Source organism: Bos grunniens, chromosome 2 (assembly GCF_055505025.1).
Source record: "Bos grunniens cultivar Pamir isolate PY7600 chromosome 2, Bosgru_T2T1.0, whole genome shotgun sequence".
In the NCBI taxonomy this organism is placed as follows: Eukaryota; Metazoa; Chordata; class Mammalia; order Artiodactyla; family Bovidae; genus Bos; species Bos grunniens.
In genome coordinates this window covers 57,856,876-57,862,875 of record NC_141166.1, presented here as the reverse complement: position 1 = coordinate 57,862,875, position 6,000 = coordinate 57,856,876, and the positions used below count along the sequence as shown (strand labels likewise).

Below are 6,000 nucleotides of genomic sequence, written 5' to 3'. Positions count from 1 at the left end.
TGTCATGTCTTAAAGACTCAATTATAAGACATGACACCATAAAATTCCTAGAAAAGAATATAGGAAAAACATTCTCTAACATAAATCTTAGCAATATTTTCTTAGGTCAGTCCCCAAGGCTATAGAAATAAAAGCAAAAATAAACAAATGTGACCTAATCAAACTTGCAAGCTTTTGCACAGCAAGGAAACCATAAACAAAACAGAAATACAATCTACAGAATGGGAGAAAATACTTGCAAACAATGCAACAGACAAGGGATTAATTTCTGAAATACACAAACATCCCGTACAACAACAACAACAAAAACAACCCAATCAAAAAATGATCAGAAGACCTAAATAGACATTTCTTCAAAGAGACATATAGATGATCAATAAACACATGAAAAGATGCTTGACACTGCTAATTATCAAGGAAATGCAAATTAAAATTACAGTGAGGTGTTAACTTCACAAGGTCAGGATAACCATCATTTAAAAGTCTACAAATAACAAATGCTGGAATGGGTATGGTGGGAATGCACACTGGTGCAGCCACCATGGAAGCAATACGGAATTTCCTCAGAAAACTAAAAATAGAACTACCATGTGATCTTTCAATCCCAGACCTGGGCATACAACAAGGGAAAACTCTAATTCAAAAAAATACACACACCTCAATGTTCACAGCAGCACTATCTACAGTAGCCAAGACTTGGAAACAATCTATATGTCTATCAGCAAATGAATGAATAAAGAAGATATGTATGTATATACAATGGAATATTACTCCACCATAAAAAATAATGAAATACTGTCATTCAGAGCAACATGAATGGAGGCCTAGAGATTATCATACTAAGTGAATAAGTTAGACACAGAAAGACAAATGTGATATCACTTATATGTGGAACCTAAAAAATGATACAAGTGAGTTTATTTACAAAACATAGACAGATTCACATAGAAAACAAACCCATGGTTACCAAGGGGAAGGTGGGTGGAATGATAAATTAGGAGTTTTGGACTAACAGATGCACACTACCATATACAAAATGGATAAACATCAAGGACCTACTGTATAGCACAGGGAACTATAGTCAGTATCTTGCAATAACTTATAATGGAAAAGAATATGAAAAAGAGTATGTGTATATATAACTGAATCACTTTGCCATATATTAGAATTTAAGACAATATCATAAATCAAATTTCCATAATAAAATAAAATTTTAAAAAATTAAATCACTGCCAACCTCAACCACTTAATGAAGAGGGAAGAAGTGTAGGAAAGAATATGAGTGATCAAGTTTTAGACATTTTTTGGCAGGGGTGTGCAGAGTCTGCAATCATTTATTCATTCCTTAATTGATTTATTTGTTCTTTCCACCTACATTTCATTCTCACAGACATTTTCTTATTTCAATTGCTCAATAAATTTAGCCCTTGGCTACCTGTTCTAGGAAATGGAAACAGGACCTAGTAAGAGGCAAGAGCATCTGACTTTAAACTGTGAAGCAGATGTAGAGAATGTCCACCCAGGGGTGCAGTTTGTGAACACGGTAGGAAGTGAGAGGCTTGGGAAAAAGCTACTAGGTAGGTTTCCTAAAGCTGAAAAGCATCAGACGTTCCAGATGAATGTTGAAAACACAAAGAGGCGAACACGGATGTGAGCAGGGAGTTCAAGGTAAATGGCAGGGGCTCAGGTAGGACCTTGAGAGCAGCTGGCACTCTGGGCAGAGGCGAGGAGATAAAGGCTAGAGATTCACGTCCCGAGCCCGGGGTCTGAGCTCCGCCCATTCGGCCCTGCCAATCACCCCCTCTGTCCTTCCCTTTCCGGATCCCGGGCCCCTCGCTGATGGGTAGTGCGGTGGAGGCAGGGTCTGGGAATCCTGGGCTCACGTACCCGAATCACCCAGGGAAATTTTCAAAATTGTCACCCCAGACTCTAGTATCAGAATCCCTGAAGTGGACTTTGGCAGGTCAATTTTGGGCAACGACCTTAGGGCAGAATGGTTCTTAAGACTCGGGTGATTAAGAAGTACTGCGCTAAAGAAACATGGAAACACCTAAAAAGACAGATGGAGGTCGTCTCAGGACGCAGTCCCGGTGCTCATCACCCTTGACTCTCAGAACGTCACCTAGACCCATGTCTGACTGTGTGGGTTTCAGCCTCGGCAAGGACCACCGGTGTGCCTTCCGAACTCGTTGGCTGGGCCTGGTTTCTTACAGAGAAGCAGCCTCCATCTGAGAGGCCATGGGATCGGCCATTGGCTACAGCTCCCCACCTCTAAGAGCTTCTACTTTTGCCCGCTCCGAGCTGGTACCCACCACAGACACACCACAGCTTCCATGTAGGTAAGGTCTTTGGGGCTGCATGCAGTATCTTGCAGTTGGCACACCTCTGCCCAGGTCAGACTTGGATCTTGTCCTTTGCGACCTCAGGAATATTCTGCCCTGGAGCCCACTCTGGACTCAGTTACATGTCCTAGGAGACCCTGGAGGTGGAACCAGAGGGCAGGAAGTGTCAGAGCCCAGAGCCTTGCTCATGATGGAGCCACCAGGACTTTCTGGGAGGAGTAAAATTCAAGTTCCACCCCATCTCCCCTGTAACCCTCAAGGTCTTCAGTAAAATGGGCTGGTTTCACATTGAGATCTCCAGTGTCCCCCAACTCCAGAATCCCTGGTGAAATGCAAAAAAAACTGCAGTCGTCGGGGCTGTCAGCACTTTGTCAGTTGGCTTTTGGCCACTGAGTGAAAGTGTTAGTCACTCAGTCCTGTCTGACTTTTAGTGATCCCATGGACTATAGGCTTTGCAGGCAGATTCTTTACTGTCTGAACCTCTCCAAACAGAGGCAGGCTCTTCAGTGGTATTTTTAGCTATGCTGTAAAGCCTAAATCCTCTTTTAAAAAAAGAGAGAGACAGAGATGAGCCAACCAGAGGTTTACTGCATAGTTGTGTAGAGACCATCTGCCCCAGGGTCAAGGACATCATAGGGGACACCCAGGACATGTATGAGAGGAGCCAGGATTGGACATCAGGACAGAGGGGCTCAGCTTTTCTTCCTGACATTGCACTGGGGCCCTGGAGACTCAGGGAGGGGCCTCAGAGCCGCAAGGACAATCTGTAGCAGCGAACAGTGCACATCGGAGAAGACCCCAGGGAAGGGCTTCTGGAACATAGAAACCACTGTCTGTTGGTTCCTTGATTGAGCTGGAAAAAAGAATATATGCACATGGTTAAAAATTTTAAGCTATTAATTATGCCTAATGGCTCAATACAGCAGGAGACACGGGTTTGATTCCTGAGTCAGGAAGATCCCCTGGAGAAGGAAATGGCAATCCACTCCAGTATTCTTGCCTGGGAAATCCCACAGACAGAGGAACCTGGCATGCTGCAGTGCATGGAGTCGAAAAGAGTTGGACATGACTTAGCGACTGAACAACAAAATGACTCAGCACTGCCACCTGAGAACACGGCCTGATAGCTGATTAGGCCCCTGATTCACCCATGATCCCAGGGAAGCACCTGGGGGACCCTTTCTTCCATCCATGGAACCAGCGGCCTTCTCTGTCTCAGTGGACCAGACAGTCAGTGTTGCAGCAGTCCCCAGATTCCCATGGAGTCTGGCTGTGATGGAGAATGCTGAATTCTCAGTACCCCTATTCCCATAAAAGGATGCTCCCCGTTGTTGTGAGAACTCCATTCTGAATCCCAATACAGGGGACACAGAAATGAACCTTGCAGGGCGGCAGGTATGTGGAATGTGACTGGGGGCCTGTTGTCCACCCGTCCTCCCCACCTTGGTCTCCGCGAGCACAGTCCTCTTGGCTCCAGTGGCAGAGAGTGGCACACCCCACCTTCCCATGCTGTCCACAGAGTCCTGGGTGCTGGAACCAGACTTGACCAATGACATGTGTTGGGACTTCTGCTGGGGCCTCCTGGGGAAGGAGGTTTTCTCTACTAATGAGGAGGGGCTGAAAAGGAGCCCTCTCTGCTGCTGCCTGGAAAGGCTGTCATCTTCCCTCAACCACTGGGGAAGCATCATTGGCAGGGAGAGGATGGCTGAGGTGGAAGGTGAAAAAGGTCTCCAAGCATATCTGGAGCCAGTGCACAAACTCTTGGGCCACTCTTGGCTGTGTTCCTGTCAAGGCATAAGGTACAAATCCTTCTTCTTAAAGCCGCTTGTAGTCGGGCTTCTTTGCTTTCAGCCCAGATCATCCTGAGAAAGGTTTTGGGTTTTTTTTTGTTTTTTTTTAATTTGTACCTTCAGATCCATCCTCCTGGCCTTTGTTCCCATCCCCATGGCCAGGTCCAATCTCTCACAAAGGCTCAGGACACAAAGTGTTAGATCAGGGCAAGAAGTAAGAGTTAGCCAGTTCCCTAAGCCTCCAGTGTAATATTCCCCCAAAGAAAAATCACTGTAACACAAAATCTGACCATGTCCCTGTTATCCTGAAAACTTGGTTGGCCTCTTGGTGGTGGTCAAGCCAAAAGACAAAGCCAAGACAAAGATTAGAAGAAGGGAGGACTTATTACTTGCAGCAAGTAAGAACACCTAGGAAATTTCCTAAAGCAGTGTCTCCCCAAAAGGCAAAATTGGGAAAGTATTAAGTTAAGAGAACATGCATATTCATGATGGGGGCTTGAAGCAGAGGAAAATTAAGCATAAAATTGAGGCCAAGGTCAACAGAGTCCAAGCTCTAGTTGAAGTCACAAAGGTCAATATTAATATTCCATTGTCCACCCAGGTGGGGACCTTAGATCCTGCAGACCTCAATGACTGTATCAGATTGTGATGTATAGCCCTTGAGGAGGAACTAGAACCCTGTTTTATCACAGAAGTATTGTTTCTTGATTGCTTTCCGTTAGTTCCTGCATTCCCTCACTTCCATTAAGATCATCAGTTACTGAGATCCGTTCAACAGCAAGCACTGTGGCCAGACTTAGATCCCAAAACAGCTTAGGCCAAAACTGTTTACCTTAGGTGGGTAAAGAGTCTGCCTGCAATGCAGGAGACATGGGTTCGATCCCTGGGTCTGGAAGATCCCCTGGAGTAGGACATGGCAACTCACTCTAGTACTCCTGCCTAGAGAATCCCATGGACAGAGGAGCCTGGTGGGTTATAGTCCATTGGATCACAAAGAGTCAGACACAACTGAAGTGACTGAGTATGCACACACATGTCTAGATCTCTTTCTCTTTGGACCCCCTACCCTATCTGCTTACACCCCTTTCCCACGTAATCTACAGCAACTCCCTACTTTCCACAAGAAAAAGCCCAAACGCAAGTTCCTTATTTGAGATCACTGTGATCTGATCCTGCAAGTAACCCTACAACATGTGGAACTGCATTCTATGCAAGCTGAGAACTCAGAGTCCAGTAGGATGTGGTCACCTGCCCCAGGAACAACACTCTTATTCCATTTAGTGCACTATGTGGATTATGGTACCCTGGGACCTAGAGGAAAATCACAGGAACCTTCAGACAAGGGCAGCCTGGGGATGAGTCATGAAGGGTGAAGGTTTCCAAGCCAGCCATAAGAATGCCTGAACCTGGGGCTATACCCCATCATCCTGCCTTCACATCATCTTGGATCTTCTACCAGGAATCATGGTTCTCCAGGCCCACATGCCCAACACTTGCTCTTCCTAAGACACCCACAGGAGGCCCTTCCCACCTTGAAGTCTTCTCTGGCCCACTCAAGCCACAACCCTCATGCCCTCCTTTGTTCTGCCGGAGGTCTGAAGGTTACTCTCCTGCTCTAGGTATTACGCATTATTATTCAGAAGACTATCATTCAGATAACTGTCTGTGACCCACAACTTAAGGGACATGTTTTTGTTTACTTTTAACCCCCCAGAGTTATTAACATAGGGGTTGCTGGAGACTTAACATGCCGTATAGGTTTGAGGAGAAAGAGAGGGAGGGAGGGAAGGAGAGGGTAGGCCCCAAATCTGGTTCCAATTGATGGATTTCCTAGTCCTTTTGAAACAGGAGGAAGGGAAGCAGGGCAG

At 45.7% G+C, this 6,000-nt stretch overlaps 1 long non-coding RNA gene across 1 annotated transcript in view; it reads right to left on the bottom strand.

Annotated features, from left to right (window-relative positions):
* Nucleotides 1-530: 530 nt before the first annotated feature.
* The window catches only part of LOC147378129 (uncharacterized), a 42,998-nt gene continuing 37,528 nt past the window's right edge, over nt 531-6,000 (bottom strand). Inside the window, exon 4 of the long non-coding RNA XR_015151358.1 lies at nt 531-3,195. This is a non-coding gene — a long non-coding RNA (uncharacterized LOC147378129). The remainder of the gene's footprint in view (nt 3,196-6,000) is intronic.